Below are 17,543 nucleotides of genomic sequence, written 5' to 3'. Positions count from 1 at the left end.
GTGTGTGTGTGTGTGTGTGTGTGTGTGTGTGTGTGTGTGTGTGTGAGGGAGTTAGGAAAAGTACTCGATCATTTGTTCTTTTTTACTTATTTTGTTTCCTTCTCTATTTTTTTTTTGTAAGAATTGGATAATGAAGGAAAGGAAAGGAAAGGAAAGGAAAGGAGAGGAAAGGAACGAGAAAGGAAAGATAAGGGAAGGAGAAATAAGATAAGTGTGCGTGTGTGTGTGTGTGTGTGTGTGTGTGTGTGTGTGTGTGTGTGTGTGTGTGTGTGTGTTCGTGCGTCAGTAGTACTTGAAACTCTCATAAACCAACATAAACGCCCAAAAGTGGATTCATTACGGCCCAATTTACATAATGTTGATGACCCACGTGGCGGTACTGGCTAAAAGAAGTCCTAGTAATAACAACAACAACAACAATAATAACAACAACAACAACAATAATGATGATGATAATAAGAGGAAAAATGATAAAAGCAATAATGATTTTCTAGTATTCGTAATTATGTTTAGTATCAAGAGAGAGAGAGAGAGAGAGAGAGAGAGAGAGAGAGAGAGAGAGAGAGAGACCATTATATAATCTAGAAGAGGAGGAAGAAGAGAAGGCAGAGAAGAGAAAGAGAAGGAGGAGAAATGATAAGAAAGGAAACGGAGAATAAACAAAAAAAAAGAGAGAAAACAAAAACAAAAGTACACAATTTATAAAAGGAAAAAAATGAAAGAGCAAATAAAGGGAGATAAAAGCGAAGAGAAAGAAGAAAAGGAAGTAGAAAAGAAAGAAAAAACAACAAAAACAACAACAACGGTCCACAGAATAAGAGGAAGAGAGGAGAAGGAGGAGGAAAAGGAGACAGATAAGTTCGAGGAGGGAGAAGAAAAGAAGATGGAGGAGAAGAAGAGGAGGGGAAAAAAGAAGAGAGGGAGAGTCAAGGCGCCCTTCTCCCTTCTCAGCTGTCAACGCTATTAGTCTGTCGAGCCTCAGCGCCGTGTCAGTAGCAGGAGGAGGAGGAGGAGGAGGAAGAGAAAGTGAGGAAGTGGTTGAGGGGGTGGAAGGGAGAGATAGAGGAGGAGGAGTTAGGAAGGAGAAGATGGGGAGAAAAGGGGATAAGAGGGAAGAGAAAGATAGGAAGACTCAGACAAGAAGAAGAGGAGGAGGAGGAGGAGGAGGAGAAGAATAGAAAGGGTTAAGAGAGAAGACGAAGAGGGAAGAGATGAAAGAGAGAAAAGCAGATAAAAAGAGGAGGTTGAGAGGAAAAATGAAGGAGGTAGACAGAAGAAGAGGGAGAAGAGAGTAGGAAAGAGGAGGAGGAGGAGGAGGAGGAGGAGAGAAAGAAGAGAGAGAAGGATGATAGAAAGAGTAAAAAAATGGAGGAGGAAGAGAAGAGGAAGAGGAAGAAGAGGAGGAGATATTGGGAAGAGAGAGAGAGAGAGAGAGGAGAAAGAAAGAAGATGCAGGGTAGAAAGAGTAAAAAAGTAGGAGAAGGAGGAGGAGGAGGAGGAGGAGGAGGCAGTGCTGACGGGTGACAAGCACTCTCTCGCGGCATGCCTGGTCCACGTCAGCACTCAGCGGGGGTCAGTCAGCGAGGACTTAGCTGGCATTCCTGATTTGATGGAGGTGTTGGCCTGTGACTGATTACACGGTGATGGCTCTCTCTCTCTCTCTCTCTCTCTCTCTCTCTGGTGTGTGATCTCTTCTTCCCTCTCTCTTTTCTCCCTTTCCCTTATATCTCTCCTTTCCATATTCCTCTATTTGGTGTCTCTCACTTTCCCATCCTCTCTCTCTCTCTCTCTCCAGTTATCTTCCTTTCTCTAGTCTCTCCTACACTCCCATCCTCTTTCTCCAACTCTCTCTTTTGCCTCACCCTCTCCCGTCCTCTCCCATTCCTTTTCTCTCCCTCTCCAGCTCTCTCTCACTCTCCTCCTCCCCTCCTCCGCATTCCTTCTTCAGCAGCATGGCGCGGGACAGGGTGAGGCCAAGGGCTGTTCCGCAGACGCCTCCTCGCACTCTCTTAAACATTCCTCAGCTCCTCCCGCCCCCTCGTAAACCCCGCTGCCCCCGACGCCTCCTCCCGGGGAAGGGGCGCGAGGGAGTGTCTGAGGGACGCCTCGTAACTCCCTGGCTTGTCGTGTAAGTTAAGTGTAATCGCATAAAACTGAAAAATCGAGGATGTCTTTTTTTCTTCTTCGTCTCGTCTCGTCTCGTCCTTCACCGCCACCTCCTGCCAAACCTGTGTGTTGTTCCTCTTGATGGAGTCTCGCCTCCCTTAATTCCTCTTCTTTATGGCTCCTCAGCAACGCTTCGTAGTTTCTTATCTCCACTCAATTATCCCGTGAATCTCTCAAATGACGGCTCGCACAATTCGATGCTGAGGACACGAAAATTTTACCTTTGCCAGTATAGATTTTTACCTCACGAGAATACACTTTTTTTTCCCCACTGAACACCAATCAGACCATACTTTTATTTTCTTTCGCCGTCCATAACAAAACCATACTGTTTATCCCTTTTTCAACACCATAACAAGACCATACTTTGTTATCCTTCCAGCCCCAACAAGACCATACTTTTTACCCCTTCCAGCCCCAACAAGACCATACTTTTTTCCCCTTCCAGCCCCAACAAGACCATACTTTCTTTCCCCTCTGAGCACCATAACAAGACCATACTTAGTTACCCTTCCAGCCCAAAGAAGATCAAACTTTTATTTTCCTTCAGCACCATAACAAGACCATAATTTTTCCCTTTCAGACCAAATAACAAGACCATACTTTTTTCCCTTTCAGCCCCATAACAAGACGATACATTTTTCCCTTTCAGACCAAATAACAAGACCATACTTTGTTACCCTTCCAGCCCCAACAAGACCATACCTTTTCCCCTTCAGACCAAATACCAATAACAAAACCATAATTCCTTTCCCTTTCACCAATAACTAGACCACACTTTTTTCCCTTCAGCCCCAAAAACAGACCATATATTTGCCTCTTCAACGCCAACAGGACCATACCTTTTATCCCTTCAACCCCAAGCTCACCTGTTCTCTTTTTAATTATGCGTTCCACTATCAGAACTGTCCCACCTGTATCTTTCGACGGCCCAGGTGAGGCGTCCAGGTAATCAAGGTGATGAGGCTCCATTTCCTACCTTGCGGCATCCCTTGCATACGAATACCCTCTCTCCATTACCTCCGCCGACGCCACTCTCCTCCTATCACCTCCATAATTGCCTGCCCTTCCCCTCCTCCTCCTACTCCTCCTGCCCTCCTCGTCCTTGTCTCCATTCCCCGTCAACACCAACACCTCCTCCTCCTCCTCCTTCTGATTCTCCTTTTTCTACCTTTTTTTTTCTCCTTTCTGAATCTATTACAACTCTACACCTCCTCCTCCTCCTCTTCCTACACTCCCTCTTCCTTCTCCTCATCCAGTTCTTCCTCCTCTTTCTCCATTTATTCTTCCTCCACCTCCACTTCTCCTTCCTTCTCTTCCACTTTTCTTCTTCTTCTTCTTCTTCTTCTTCTTCCTCTTCTTCTTCCTAACCCTTTCGTGCGATCCTCCATCATACAATTCATTAAAACTTGCTTGCTGGGGTCTTTGGGGGTCACGACGTGGGCGCCACCAGGATACAGGGGGGGGTAGGCGTCTACTCAGCTGAGACAAGGCAGGGATTCATCGTTAAGTGATAATGACATATGGCGAGGAGGAGGAGGAGGGGGAGGGTAAGGGGGGGAGGGGAGGGCTGATGAGAGAGAGAGAGAGAGAGAGAGAGAGAGAGAGAGAGAGAGAGAGAGAGAGAGAGAATTAAATCTTACATATGGCTTCAATTGACATGTTTTAAGAAAGAAAGTAAAACAAAAATAAGAAAAAAAAATAGAAGAATGAGTGAAGAGAGCATCAGAGAGAGAGAGAGAGAGAGAGAGAGAGAGAGAGAGAGAGAGAGAGAGAGAGAGAAGCACAGCAATTAAAAGAGAAAAATATGAAGATGTTTGGACTCCGTAACTCGCACTTGATAAAAGATAACACAAACAAAGGCGAGGCTTGAAAACGCGAGACGAGCATAAACAAACCGAGACAGAGAGAGAGACACAAAAACACACCAACACAAACAAAACCAAAACCCGGGAGCAAAAACGAAACACGAAACAAACAAACGACGCACAGGGACCAAACAGACCGACAAGGCACCCGTTAGAAAGACAGACAGACCCACACACACACACACACACACAGACAGACACACACACTAAAAGCCAGCCTTCCGTAATGTCCCACACCACATCATTTCCGGACGAGAGACTTCACCCTCTCAAACGCCGCCCAGAGAGAGAGAGAAAGCCCCGAGCAGGATGTCCCTCTTGCACCCTCGAACTCAACTTGGCTTTACTGCTCTTGTTGGTAACTGTGACGGGCCAACTTCGGCTGACAGGGACGCGGTGACCAGCCTACTTTTTCCTCTGACTCGAAGCTGCCTCAAGGGTCGCCGCGCCGCGTTGGGGGAAATATATGCAAGAGTCCGACCCGAGCTGCGGCATTTAGGGAAACTTGAGACGATGGAGGCAAGGGAGATATTTCGAGTTACTTTCTCCCCCTTGATACGGAACTTATGCGTGTGTGGGAATGTGAGAGGCTGGATAACGTACATGGACTGGCCTATCTCTACACACACACACACACACACACACACACACACACACACACGCGCGCGCTATCAGGCTCGTATCATGGACTCTGACATACACAAACACACGAGACATTACATCAGACCTACACTCACACACAAACAAACCGACAAGTAAGCGGTGTTTGTGTGCGGCCGAATCACTCCATCTCTCTCTCTCTCCCTCTCCCTCCCTCTCTCTCTCTCTCTCCCTCTCTCTCGTCTGTGCCTTCCCTCTTTGTCCTGTGCTTGCAAAAACGTTAATTGTCTCCTGGTGAGTGAGTGACCACGAGGAAGGCGGAGACGAAGCAGGATTGAGGGTAGCACAGAGAAAGAGGGGGAAGGGAGGGGAGGAAGGTTAGCAGTGTTGAGGGGGGGCATAGAGAGAGAGAGAGAGAGAGAGAGAGAGAGAGAGAGAGAGAGAGAGAGAGAGAGAGAGAGAAGGGGGGAGGGGGTGGTGATGGCAGAGAGCGGCTGGCAGGACTGTGGTGGATAATTGAGAGCGACTGAAAGCTGCTGGTGACTGGTGGATCAGGGTGGAGGAGTGGAAGGAATGCGAGAGTGATTAGGTACCGGTGGAGGAGGAAGACTTATAGTGGAGTAAGATGAGAAAGGTGGAGGAGTGATTAGATACAGGTGGAGGAAGAAGATTGAAAGGGAAAAAGATTAGAAGAGAAGATTGACTGATTGGGTGGATGAGGAGTAAAAAAAATTTGAAAAGGAAGTAGAAAGAAAGTTGAAAAAAGTAAATGATAGACTGAAAGGGAAAAAGAATAGAAGAGTAGATTGAATGATTGGGTGGAAGACGAGTAACAAAATTGAAAAGGAAGTAGAAGGAAATAGTTGAAAAAAGTAGATGATAGAAGGATAGTTGTAAAAATAGATCCTTGGAATGATATTAAGCGTTGAAATTCTATTAGCATGACAAAGTTATGCTTAATACAGATCAAACTAACGATTTTTTTTTTACAGCAAAGGAATCAGTTCAAGGGCATAAAAAAAGGAAACAACTATGAAAAAAAAAAAAGCCCGCTAGTCACTGCTCCTAATTAAACTGTTAGAAATAGACACAGACAGGTACAGGCACAGACAGGTGATGGAAGGGCACGGAAATCATATGGTAAAGTAACACAGAACCGGTAGAGCGTTAGAGAAAGGATCAGGATGCGACAGAATAAGGTCTTGGATGCTTTTGGTAGGATTAAAGACCAGCTGACAGTCTCATCACGAGTGTGTGTTTATAGATAAGTCTTTTATGGAGGAGGAGGAGGAGGAGGAGGAGGAGGAGGAGGAGGAGGAGGAGGAGGAGAGATGCTGCGAGAGAGACTTTGAGACGAAGGAGAAATGATGGATGACAAGGCTTCGTCATGAATAAACGAACGAGAGAGAGAGAGAGAGAGAGAGAGAGAGAGAGAGAAAGGGGGGGCGGTGACAGGGGGGGGCGGCGTAGGAGTGTCGCCGCGGCCACACACTTTACGAGCCATAAAGTGACTGTGGCCTCGCGAGAACGCTGACCCCCCATTTCATCCCCCCCCCCCTCCCCCCGGCACTCCTAAAGGTGCTTCGATCAACACTTGGCTAAACGCTTCAGCATTCCTTCCTTCCTCTCTACTCTCTCTCTCTCTCGTGTTTTGTTTCATTATTTTTACGATATCTCTTTTCTACAAGTCATTAAAGGCACCCGTTCAGTATTCTCGTATAAGGTAAACACCAGTGGCAACATATATAATGACGTCTTCGTGTATGTAATCATGGAAAAGAGGATGTAGGGGTATAATCATTGGGTAAAGTGAGAGTGCCGGGGATTTAAAACCTTCCACTCTGGGCACTGTCACCGGCCTGTTAGCTCAGTTGGTTAGAGCGCCGTGCTAATAACGCGGATGTCGAGGGTTCGATCCCCTTACGGGCCAAGGTGGTTATTTTTATTCCTATGTATTCATTCATTCATTCATTCTCTCTCTCTCTCTCTCTCTCTCTCTCTCTCTCTCTCTCTCAATGCATACCTCTCCCCCTTTTCCAACTCGAAGAAGAAACTTTTCTCTCCCTTTTTCTGTCATATTTCTTCCTCCTCCCCCCCCTCCTCCTCCTCCTTCTCCTCTACTCAAAGCGACTGTCACCTCCAGAACTTCTCACGCGGCGGACAGGTGACAGGAAACGACAGAGGTTGACAGGGGATGAGAAAGAGCCAAGTAGGGACAGGAGGCAGAGTGACAGGCAGACAGGTGACAGGACAGGTAACATAGGAGGAGTAAGGGTGAAGGGAGGAAGGTGTGGGGCTGCATGTATGGGACGTAAAGGGAAGGAAGATTTGGGTAACATGGAGTGGAAGGAAGGAAGGAAGGAAGGAGGAAATGAAGTGAGGGAGGGAAAGGTATTAAAAGAAGGAAAGAGGAAAGATGAAGGGGAGAGAAATAAAACTGAAAATAAGAGGAAGAAAAGAAGGAAGAGATGGGAGGTTAAGGTAAAAAGGTAAGGAGGGAAAGAAGAAGGAAGAGAGAAACAGGAGGGAGGAAAGATTTAAGTATATGTGTAAACAGAAAGAGGAAAGAAGGAAAGAGGAAGGAGAAAAGAAGAAAAAACTAAAGAAAATATTGGAGATAGTGAGAAGGAAAGAGGAAAGGAAAAAAGAAGAAAGGAAACTAATGAAAAATATTGAGGAAAGTGTGAAAAGAATAATTAATGAAGAAAAGGAAATGGAAAAAAAATGAATAAAGATAAAAATAAACTAGAAAATTGTAAAAAAATACACGTAATTGACTTCCATTGAGAATAAACATAACTATATTTTCCTTTCTTAAGCCTTCCCTTACGCTGGTGGTCCCTCCTCCTCCTCCTTCTCCTCCTCCTCCTCCTTTCATTCTTCCTCCTCCTCCTCCGCTACTCCCGCCCTTTCCTCCCCTTCCGTTCACAAACACACTCAACAAACACACTGACAAAGAAGACAGACCCGCGCCACCCACGCCCGCCCACGCCCTCCTCCTCCACCCCCCCCCTACTTCCTCCTCTTCACCCCTTCAAACCCTTCTTCTCTCCCTCCTTCCCTCTCCACCCAATAGTCCCTTTCTTTGCTCTTTCCTTCCCTCCCTCATTCCTTCACATCCTTCTCTTCATCCCTTTCAAATTCTCTCTCTCTCTCTCTCTCTCTCTCTCTCTCTCTCTCTCTCTCTCTCTCTCTCTCTCTCTCTCTCCCCTCTCCTCTTCCATCTTCTCTCCCCTCTCCTCTCCTTCTCTCTCTCTCTCTTTCTCTCTCTCTCTCTCTCTCTTTATCTCTTTTCTTTCTTTCCTTTTATTTCTTTACCCGTCTTCAACCTTATTCCCTTTTCTTCCTTCCTATTTTCTCATTCCCTGCTTAAACCTTCACCCTATTCCTTCTTTCCTTCCTTCCTTCACCCCGTTCTAAACTACTCCCTTCCTCCCTTTTTCTCCCCATCCTCCATTCTCTCCTCCTACCATCCTCTTTTGCCCATTTGCCTTAATTTCTTTACCTATCTTCAATACACTCTTCCCCTTCCTTCCTTCCTCCTTCCCTCACCCCCCACCCTAAACTACACCCTCTCCCCTACCCTTCCTTCCCTCCCTCACCCTTCAACCTTCCTCTCCCCATCCTCCCTTCCCCATTTCCCTTCATTTCTTTACCTATCGTCAATATATTCTTCCCTTCCTTCCTTCCTTCGCCCCCAACTTAAACTACACCCTCTCCCCTACCCTTCCTTCCCTCCCTCACCCCCTCCACCTTCCTACCATCCACAAGAAAAGAGAGGAAAGCCCAACCAGACGACAACCAGACGCACCTCCCTCCTTGTCTGCCCAGAAGTGATCAACCTCCTCCGTCGACGCCTACAGGAGGGGGTGGATGGGCGGGAAGGGGGGGCGTGGGGGCGTGGAGGGGCGCTGGGCTTCTTGAGGTGACGTGGAGGAGTGGGTGAAGTGGCGAAGAGGGATCCTTGAAGACCAATCCTTTGTTTACCCTTGTGCCGGCTACCTCTCTCTCTCTCTCTCTCTCTCTCTCTCTCTCTCTCTCTCTCTCTCTCTCTCTCTCTCTCTCTTTTTTTTTTTATATTTTTTGGTTTTCTTTTTTTTCTTTTTTCTTTCCTTTCCTTCTCTCTCTCTCTCTCTGTCTATCTATCTCTCTCTCTCTCTCTCTCTCTCTCTCTCTCTCTCTCTCTCTCTCTCTCTCTCTCTCTCTCTCTCTCTCTCTCTCTCTCTCTCTCTCTTAATTGCAAAAGAGTGTTAAGTTTTCAGGAAGTCATGACGTCCGCACACACACACACACACACACACACACACACACGCACACACACGCACACACACCTTACAAAGTGCTTCCTTCCCTTTATCGCACCTCATAAAACACGCAGATAAACAACAAAGGGAATAAAAGGGACGGAGGAGGAGGAGGAGGAGGAGGAGGAGGAGGAGGAGGAGGAGGAAGGAAGATAATAGCCGATAAATGGAAGGAGAAAAAAGAAAGGGAGGAAAGGGTGATGCTGTGAGAGAGAGAGAGAGAGAGAGAGAGAGAGAGAGAGAGAGAGCAACACGATAGTAAGCCTCTATCGATAAAAAGCATAGATCTAGAGATAAATTTACTCTCTCTCTCTCTCTCTCTCTCTCTCTCTCTCTCTCTCTCTCTCTCTCTCTCTCTCTCTCTCTCTCTCTCTCTCTCTCTCTCTCTCTCTCTCTCCTTCTTTCCTTCCTTCTTTCTCTTCCTTCCTTCCTTTTCTTTCTCTATTAATTTCTTTCATTCTAACTTTCTTTGATTGCTTTTAATATTCTCCTCTCTCTCTCTCTCTCTCTCTCTCTCTCTCTCTCTCTCTCTCTCTCTCTCTCTCTCTCTCTCTCTCTCTCTCTCTCTCTCTCTCTCTCTCTTTCCTCTTTCTCTTCTCTTCTCTCTCCTCTTTCTCTTCTCTCTCTCTCTCTCTCTCTCTCTCTCTCTCTCTCTCTCTCTCTCTCTCTCTCTCTCTCTCTCTCTCTCTCTCTCTCTCTCTCTCTCTCTCTCTCTCTCTCTCTCCTCCTCCTTCTTCTTCTTCCTTTATTTTCTTCTTTCTTCTCCTCCTCTAACTTCTCCTTTCTCTCCATATTTTTTTTCTCCCCCTCATTCATCTTCCTTTTCCTCCTCCTTCTCTTCTTTCTTCCTTTTTCCTGTTACTTCTCCTTCTCCTCCTCTCCCTTATCTTCCTCCTCTTAACTTTCCTTCCTCTCCATATCCTTTTTCTTCCCCCTCTCATTCATCATCCCTCTCCTCCTCCTCCTCCTCCTCCTCATTCTTCTTTCACTCACTCATTTTCGAGGCATACTTTCACTTCAAAATACAAAAAAAGAAAGAAAATATGAATTAGGATACTCTCTCTCTCTCTCTCTCTCTCTCTCTCTCTCTCTCTCTCTCTCTCTCTCTCTCTCTCTCTCTCTCTCTCTCTCTCTCTCTCTCTCTCTCACCTGCCCAGCATCACTAGTTATAAGCGTGTACAGGTGAGCGGTTAGCATTCGGAAACAAGTTTGACAGAATGGGGTTGAAGTCTGCATTCAAACCCGTCACACAGGATCCAATCGTTTATGTCTTTATGAGGAGGAAACCTATTATGAAAGGGGTGGAGTTGGTGTGTCTGTAGTGTTTGAGATGGAGTCCAGATTGTTGTGGTGGGTTTGGTAATGGTTTTGAGGTAGTGGTCGTAGTAGTAGTAGTAGTAGTAGTAGTAGTAGTAGTAGTAGTAGCAGAAAATAGCATAACAAAAAGCAATCAATATTTCTCTTCACAAATTTATAGGAGAAAAAAAAAGAAACGTCCGGTAACCAACATCGAAATACTGAACAAAGAAAACGATAACACTAAAAATAATCGTAAAAATTATAACAGCAAGAATAATAATAATAATAATAATAATAATAATAATAATAGTGAGTCAGCCGTCATCCGCCTCGTCAATAATGTCTCCTAAGACCTCACAGGACCAGACACGGGTACTAAAAACTTACAAAGCGCTGCCTGCCTCCTCCGAGCCTCTGTACCTTTACGGCGGCAATTATCATCAAGCTGTCGGCAAATTATATCTTCCCCGGGCAGCAATAACCTCTGACTTTCAAGTGACGACGCTGCCATAAATACTTGGAGACGGGCGACTTGAGTTTATATCTATACTTCTTTTTCTTCTTTCTCCGTGGACAGCGATATATGCAAGCGAGTCACCACCACAGAGACAATCCCTTAACTTCAGCCCGTAGTCATAACCCTAAATTTCAAAACCTCCAAGATGTTGAAACGAGGAAAACCCATAAGAAAGAACACGCTTTGATCTCTCTCCGTGTGTGTGTGTGTGTGTGTGTGTGTGTGTGTGTGTGTGTGTGTGTGTGTCCATTTTCTCCCATTTCTCAGCTTCCATTATGCTTCCCGTCCATTCCCATTACCATAAACCACAAAAACCGGTCCCTCTGTGCAGCTAATAACAGACTGACGCGGCAGAACTATAAATACCACAACCCCGCGCCTTCCGCCACCCGATGCAAACAAATGAAGATCACATTACCCCGCGGTCCGCCTTGTATCCAGTAAAATTAATTAGACTCCACAGGTGAGAGGGACGTAACCTCACACCTGGACGCTTCCCACTTTCACCTCCCTGTTATCTGGTTATAGGGGCGCGCGCGGGGCGTCGGCGGGGGGATGGCGCGGCGTGAAGTGTGAAATGGGAGGAAGTGAAAGGAATACGTCCAACCTTACAAAGTGTTGGTGAGAAATCGTGCGCTGTTTGTCTCGCTCGTAAATTATTGTCGACCCGCCACTGTGAGGTCACCTGCTTAACCCCCCCCCCTCCCTCCCCCTGGCCTTTCCTCTTTCCTCCCTCCCTATTGCTCCTTCTCTCCTTTCATTACTCTTTTTTCTCTTCTCTTTTCTTTCAACTCTCTTCTCCTCCTTCTCCTCCTCCCTCATCTTCGTTATTTTCTCATTGTTTCTTCCTTTCTCTTACATTTTAATTTCCGTTCTTTTTTTTCTTCTTCTCTCTCCTTCCCTTCTTTACTTTTCTTCCTCTCATCCTCCTGTTGGCACTCATTATCTCCTCTTTCTTCTCTTTGTCCTTCAGTTTTCTTCCTTATTTTGTCTGATCTTTTCTTCCTCTCTCATTTATTTCAATTTTGGCTCTTTTTTTCCTTCACTCTCCTTCATCCTTTTTCTTCCTCTCCTTGTCTTTCCACTCTCCCCTCCTCTTATTTCTCGACTTTTCTTTGTTTATTTACGTTTCCCATCACGGAATTATAGTATTTCTGGGTTCTGTTTCTTTTTTTTTTCTTTCTACATTCATTTATTTTTTCCCTTTTAAATCTTCCACCTTTTCCGCATCCTGCCTCGTCCTCGTCACTGCTTAATCTGCTTGTTACCTAAATTTTTCGTCCCTTTCCATCTCATCTGCATTCACATTATTTTTTTTTCATTCACTGTCAACCTCAAATTTAATCCTCAATTTTCGTTACCCATTTTTACTCGCATTCTTGATCCTTTCTGCCTGTGTCTGCCTGTCTGTCTGTCTGTCTATCTATCTGTTTGTCTGTCTGTCTGTCTGTTGGTGTGCATCTGTATGTCTGTTGAGGTTGTTTAGTATGTCTGTCTATCCTTCCGTCTGTCTGTATCTGTCTGTTAATATTTTCCTGTTTGTCTGTATGTGTTATTTCAATTGTATGTTTTTGTTTGTGTGTGTGTGTGTTTGTTTTCTGCATGTAGGAGTGTGTGGGTGTGTCCGTCTCTCTCTCTCTCTCTCTCTCTCTCTCTCTCTCTCTCTCTCTCTCTCTCTCTCTCTCTCTCTCTCTCTCTCTCACCACACCGTCTCACTGATAAGCGCTCAGCAGACGTCAGCACAGAGTCAGCAAGAGGTGTCAGTGAGGTCTTTATGGGCTCACTGTGCTACATATTAAGTCCTTTTTTACCTCCTTCCCTCCCTCTCTCCCTCTCTCTCTTTCCTCCTCCCTATCCCTCTTTCTCTCCCTCTCTCTCTCTCTCTCTCTCTCTTTTCCTTCCTTCGGGCGGAGAAAAAGTAGCTTGAAAAATATTCCCTCATTTGTCAAACTGAGGGGACGGTTGACAGGGAGGGAGAATGGAGGGATGATGGAGGTAAGGAGAGAAGGGGAGGGGAGGAAAGGGGAAGGAAGGGGAGGAGAGGGGAGGGGAGTAGTGACAATAAGATGGGTTACGTTGGGGATGAAGGGGAAAGCCTCACACACACACACACACACACACACACACATTGAGTGACTTGACTTCTCGTTACAGTTGTTGATATTGTGGGTCTGACCTCTGCCCTGCGTGTGTGTGTGTGTGTGTGTGTGTGTGTGTGTTTAGCAGTGTGTATGGCATAAGACAAAACCGTAAAAAGATATAGAAGAGAAAAAGAGAAAAATAGAGAAAGAGAGGACTAAAACAAAATCAAAGGAGAAACTAAAATAAAAAAACACAATTGTAAAAAAAAAGGGCAGAGGAATGACAGAAGGAGGAACAGGAAGAGAAGGAGAGAAGAGAGAGAAGACGAAAACAAACGTAGACAAGACAAGGAGAGAAGGAGGAGGAGGAAGAAAGGAGGAAAGGAGCAACGAGGCGAAAAGGAGGATAGGAACAGGAGGAGAGGGGAAAGAGTGGGGAGGGGGGTGGGGGAGAAGGGGAAGGGGGAGGGGGGGGGGTCAGTGAGAGTGTTAGCAGCTTGGTGCGTGATACAAGCAAGGTCCAGCACTTACTATGATATACTGTCCTGTTTACTGGCGAGGAGGAGGAGGAGGAGGAGGAGGTGATGGTGTGTTGGGCGGAGCTGGTGTGTGTGTGTGTGTGTGTGTGTGTGTGTGTGTGTGTGTGTGTGTGTGTAAGGGAGGACGTAGGGAGGTGGAGTAAAGGAAGAAAAGGAGAAGGAATAGGAAGAGAAAGGAAGGAAGGAAGGAGGAGGAGGCGGAGGAGGAGGAGGAGGAGGAAGAGGAGGAGGAGGAGTAAAGGAAGGAAGGAGAAGGAATAGGAAGAGAAAGGAAAGGAGGAGGAGGAGGAGGAGGAGGAGTAAAGGGAGGAAGGAGAAGAAATAAGAGGAAAAAGGAAGGAAGGAGGAGGAAGAGGAGGAGGAGGAGAGGAGGAAGAAACGGGGCAAAAATAAGACGTGTGGAGGAGAAAGTGGACAAGAGAGTGGAAGAGAAAAAATGTGGATGAGGTTTTAAAAGGAAGATAATAAAGTGAAAGAGGAGGAAGAGGAGGAAGAAGAAGAAGAGGAGGAGGAGGAGGAGGAGGAGGAGGAGGAGCTAAGCAAGAAGAGTAATGAGGAGGTTAATAGGTTAATGAATAATATGTCTGTCAGTCTTTGTTTTGGCCCCCTCCCCCCCCCCTCTCTCTCTCTCTCTCTCTCTCTCTCTCTCTCTCTCTCTCTCTCTCAGATAGTGACGCAATAGAGATAGATTAATAGCGTGACTTGAACCTTTGAACACTTGAGAGAGAGAGAGAGAGAGAGAGAGAGAGAGAGAGAGAGAGAGAGAGAGAGAGAGAGAGAGAGAGAGAGAGAGAGAGAGAGAGAATTAGCCTTAATGTAACTTGTTGTATATAAATCACAACACTAACAAAGAAGTCTTGATTTTAACACCCCCCTCCCCTCCCCTACCCTCCCTTCCCCTCCATTACCTCCCCTTCCTCCTCCTCCTCCCCACCGCATCCATCACATAAATCTCCTCCCCACTGCCCACTCCTCATCCACTTAGTTTTATGTCCTCCCCATTTCTCCCCATTTCCTTTCCCTATCGCATGACATTCCCCATTTAAATTTGTCTCCCGTTTCTCCCCTTCCCAAAATAAGGACCCACATCCTCACCCTTTCTCCCCTTTCCTCAGTAACTTCCTCTTTCTCCCCTCCCTTAGAAGTCCCATATTTCTACTCTCCTCCCCTTTCCTTTAAATTACTCCCCTTCTCCCCTCTCCATGTAACTCTCTTTTTCCCCTCCCCTCTAAGACCCACATTTCTACTCCCCCCGCCTTCTGTTTAAATAACCTTCTTCTCCCCTCCCCTCCCTCTCCTCTTCACCCCCTCCATCCTCCCCTTTTCCCTTCCCCTTTCTCTGCATTTCCTCCTTTCTTTTCCCCTCCCTCCTCCCACTCCCCCTTCCCTTTCTCCTCCCTCCTTTGATGTTCTTCCCTTCCCCATTCCTCTCCCCTTCCCTTCCCTTCCTATTTAATGCTATGAACAGTCTTCTTTCCACTAAACAAGACTTGCAATGCCTCCTCCTCCTCCTCCTCCTCCTCCTCCTCCTCCTCCTCCTCCTCCTCAAGACAGCTGGTTGCAAGGATAATAAAGTTGTCTTCAGTCATGTACTTGAGGCTGAGACCGTCCATGTGCGTGGGGGGAGGGGGGAGGGGGGGGGGGGGGAAGGGGGGGAGGGGAGGGGAGGGCGAGGCTGTTTATCTATGTGCGTTCTTGTGTTTGTGTGTGTGTGTGTGTGTTTCTAGGGAGGTCTCTGCATGTGTGTGTGTGTGTGTGTGTGTGTGAAGTGCTGAGTTGAGTGCATGCATCAGTACACACACACACACACACACACACACACTATTCCCCGCCCCACACACACAACACCACCACCACCACCACCATCATCACCACCACCACCACTATCATGATATATGCACCTTCCACAGACTCATAATTCAACACTGGGTGGAGTTATTGCCGTCTCTTCAATACCGCGAACAGGTGCTGGTGGTGATGGTGGAGGTGATGGTGGTGGTGGTGGTGGTGGTGAAGGGGGGGAAGAGAGGGGGAGGGGGGGGAAAGGGTAAGAGAGAGGGGAGGAACAGTGCACGAGAACATAGGAAGAGGGAGAAAAAGGATAAAAGGGAAATGCAAAGATGAAAATAAAGAGAGGAAGAGAGAAAGGAGGAAAGAGGAATAAGGGGGAAGGAATAGGATAAACTCATATATAAAGAACAAGTCATAAGAAAGGGGAGTAACAGGAGAAGGAAGAAGAGGAGGAGGAGGAGGAGGAGGAGGAAGAGGAGGGATACACAAAGAAAGGCAGGTGGGAGGGAAGAATGATGGAGGAGATCAGGAGGAAGGGAGGAAGGGAGGGAGGGAAGGAGGGAAGGAGGAAAAAGAGGAGGGTTGCAAGTGAGAAGCAGGGAGGATGATGGAGAGGGAAAGGGAGAAGGAGAGAGAGGAAGGAGAGAGGAGGAGAGAGAAGCAGCTGGTTTAAGAGAGGAGGAGGAGGAGGAGGAGGAGGAGGAGGAAGTAAACATAAATGTGATAGATAGACACATCAATTCATCGATCGACAGAGAGAGAGAGAGAGAGAGAGAGAACAGACAGACAGACAGACGGTGGTAGGGAGGGCTAAGTACAGGTATTAGAAAGCCCTTTACCTGTCCATTACGCCATATTCGTATGCGTATGTACCTGAGTGTGTATGTTTTAGTGTGTGTGTGTATGTGTGTGTGTGTGTGTGTGTGTGTGTGTGTGTGTGTGTGTGAGTGAGAGAGAGAGAACCCCCCCCACTCACCCCCCCCCCAATCGACTTAACCATTCATTACTACACACAAGACTTAATCACTGAGGGGCAGGTTGTAAGTCATGTCTAATAACCCTACTTCACTCCGTTCCTTTCCCCTCCCTCGCCCTTCCTCGCCTAACACCTCTCCTCTCCCTCTTAATATACGCGTCTGTGTTGCGACCTGACTCTTATTCCTGTTTTCTCTCTCTCTCTCTCTCTCTCTCTCTCTCTCTCTCTCTCTCTCTCTCTCTCTCTCTCTCTCTCTCTCTCTAAGGAACAATTCGCCACCCACAAAATCATTTCTTAACTGTTTACATTTTGCCTCCCTCCTCCTTTTCCTCTTCCTCCTCTTCCTCCTCCTCAGTGACAAGGCCTCGCTCGTTCACAACCCGGGTTTAGGCAACATGGACATAATCAGGCGCCTTTAATCACCGCCTTTCGAGGGACAATTAGCGAGCCTCTCACTGACAAGAATCTACACTAAGTACAGGTTGCGTAATGGATGCTTCATAATATACTGTCACTACTTGTAAACTTGGGAGGAAAGGGAGGTTGAGGAGGAGGAGGAGGAGGGGATATGGAGGGGACGTGGCGGTGGTGGAGAGTGAGAAGGATGTGGAGGAGGAGGAGGAGGAGGAAAGCAGAAGAAAAAGAAAATAAAGTAAGGTAATAAAAGGAAGAAGAGGAAAGGAGGAGGAGGAAGAAGGGAAGGAAGAGAATGCAAGAAAAATGGAAAATCGAGGAAAATGAGGAAAACAAGAAAAAATAAAGACAAAAAACAGGAAAAAAATGAAAAACATGCAAATAAAAAACGAAAAAAACAAAAACAAACCAACCCACCCAAGAAAACCACACACAAACACACGCACACACACACACACGCCCACCCACAAACACCACCCCTTTCCCCCTCCTCCCACACCCACACACGCCCGCACGGAAGCCCAGCGCCGCCTCTCACGCCCATAAATCAAGCGACTGGGAAGGAGGAGGAGGCGACGGTAAAGCTCGAGTCTCTTATATAATTTACAGTGACGGTGAGACAAAAACGCCAACCTTCGGAATACATTAGTTGAGACAGTTTAAATTATGAGGGAGGAGGAGGAGGAGGAGGAGGAGGTAAGAGGAAGAAGAGGAAGGGGGTGAAGAAAAGTAAGCATTGAAGTATGAAAATGACGAAGAAGAGGAGCAAGAAGAAATGGAGGAGGAAGAGGAGGAAGAGGAGGAAGCATTGAAGTAGGAAAAAGAGGAAGAAGAGGAAAAAAGAAAAGCAAGAAGAAATGGAGGAGGAAGAGGAGGAGGAAGAGGAAGAGGATGAACAGGAGTACGCATTGAAGTAGGAAAAAGAGGAAGAAGGCTAAATAAAGAAGAGGAGTAAGCAGAAATGGGGGAGGAAGAAGGAGGAAGAAGA

The 17,543-nt window shown here is 46.6% G+C and overlaps 1 non-coding gene across 1 annotated transcript; it reads left to right on the top strand.

The window, feature by feature from the left end:
* The first annotated feature begins 6,490 nt into the window (after positions 1-6,490).
* Trnai-aau (transfer RNA isoleucine (anticodon AAU)) lies at positions 6,491-6,564 on the top strand. Its single transcript has one exon. It is a non-coding gene; the product is annotated as a tRNA-Ile (tRNA).
* Positions 6,565-17,543: the final 10,979 nt, after the last annotated feature.

The sequence above is a fragment of the Eriocheir sinensis genome, chromosome 7 (genome assembly GCF_024679095.1).
Source record: "Eriocheir sinensis breed Jianghai 21 chromosome 7, ASM2467909v1, whole genome shotgun sequence".
Lineage (NCBI taxonomy): Eukaryota > Metazoa > Arthropoda > Malacostraca > Decapoda > Varunidae > Eriocheir > Eriocheir sinensis.
Note: the sequence above shows the minus strand (reverse complement) of the source record. Positions and strands in the feature narration are given on the sequence as shown.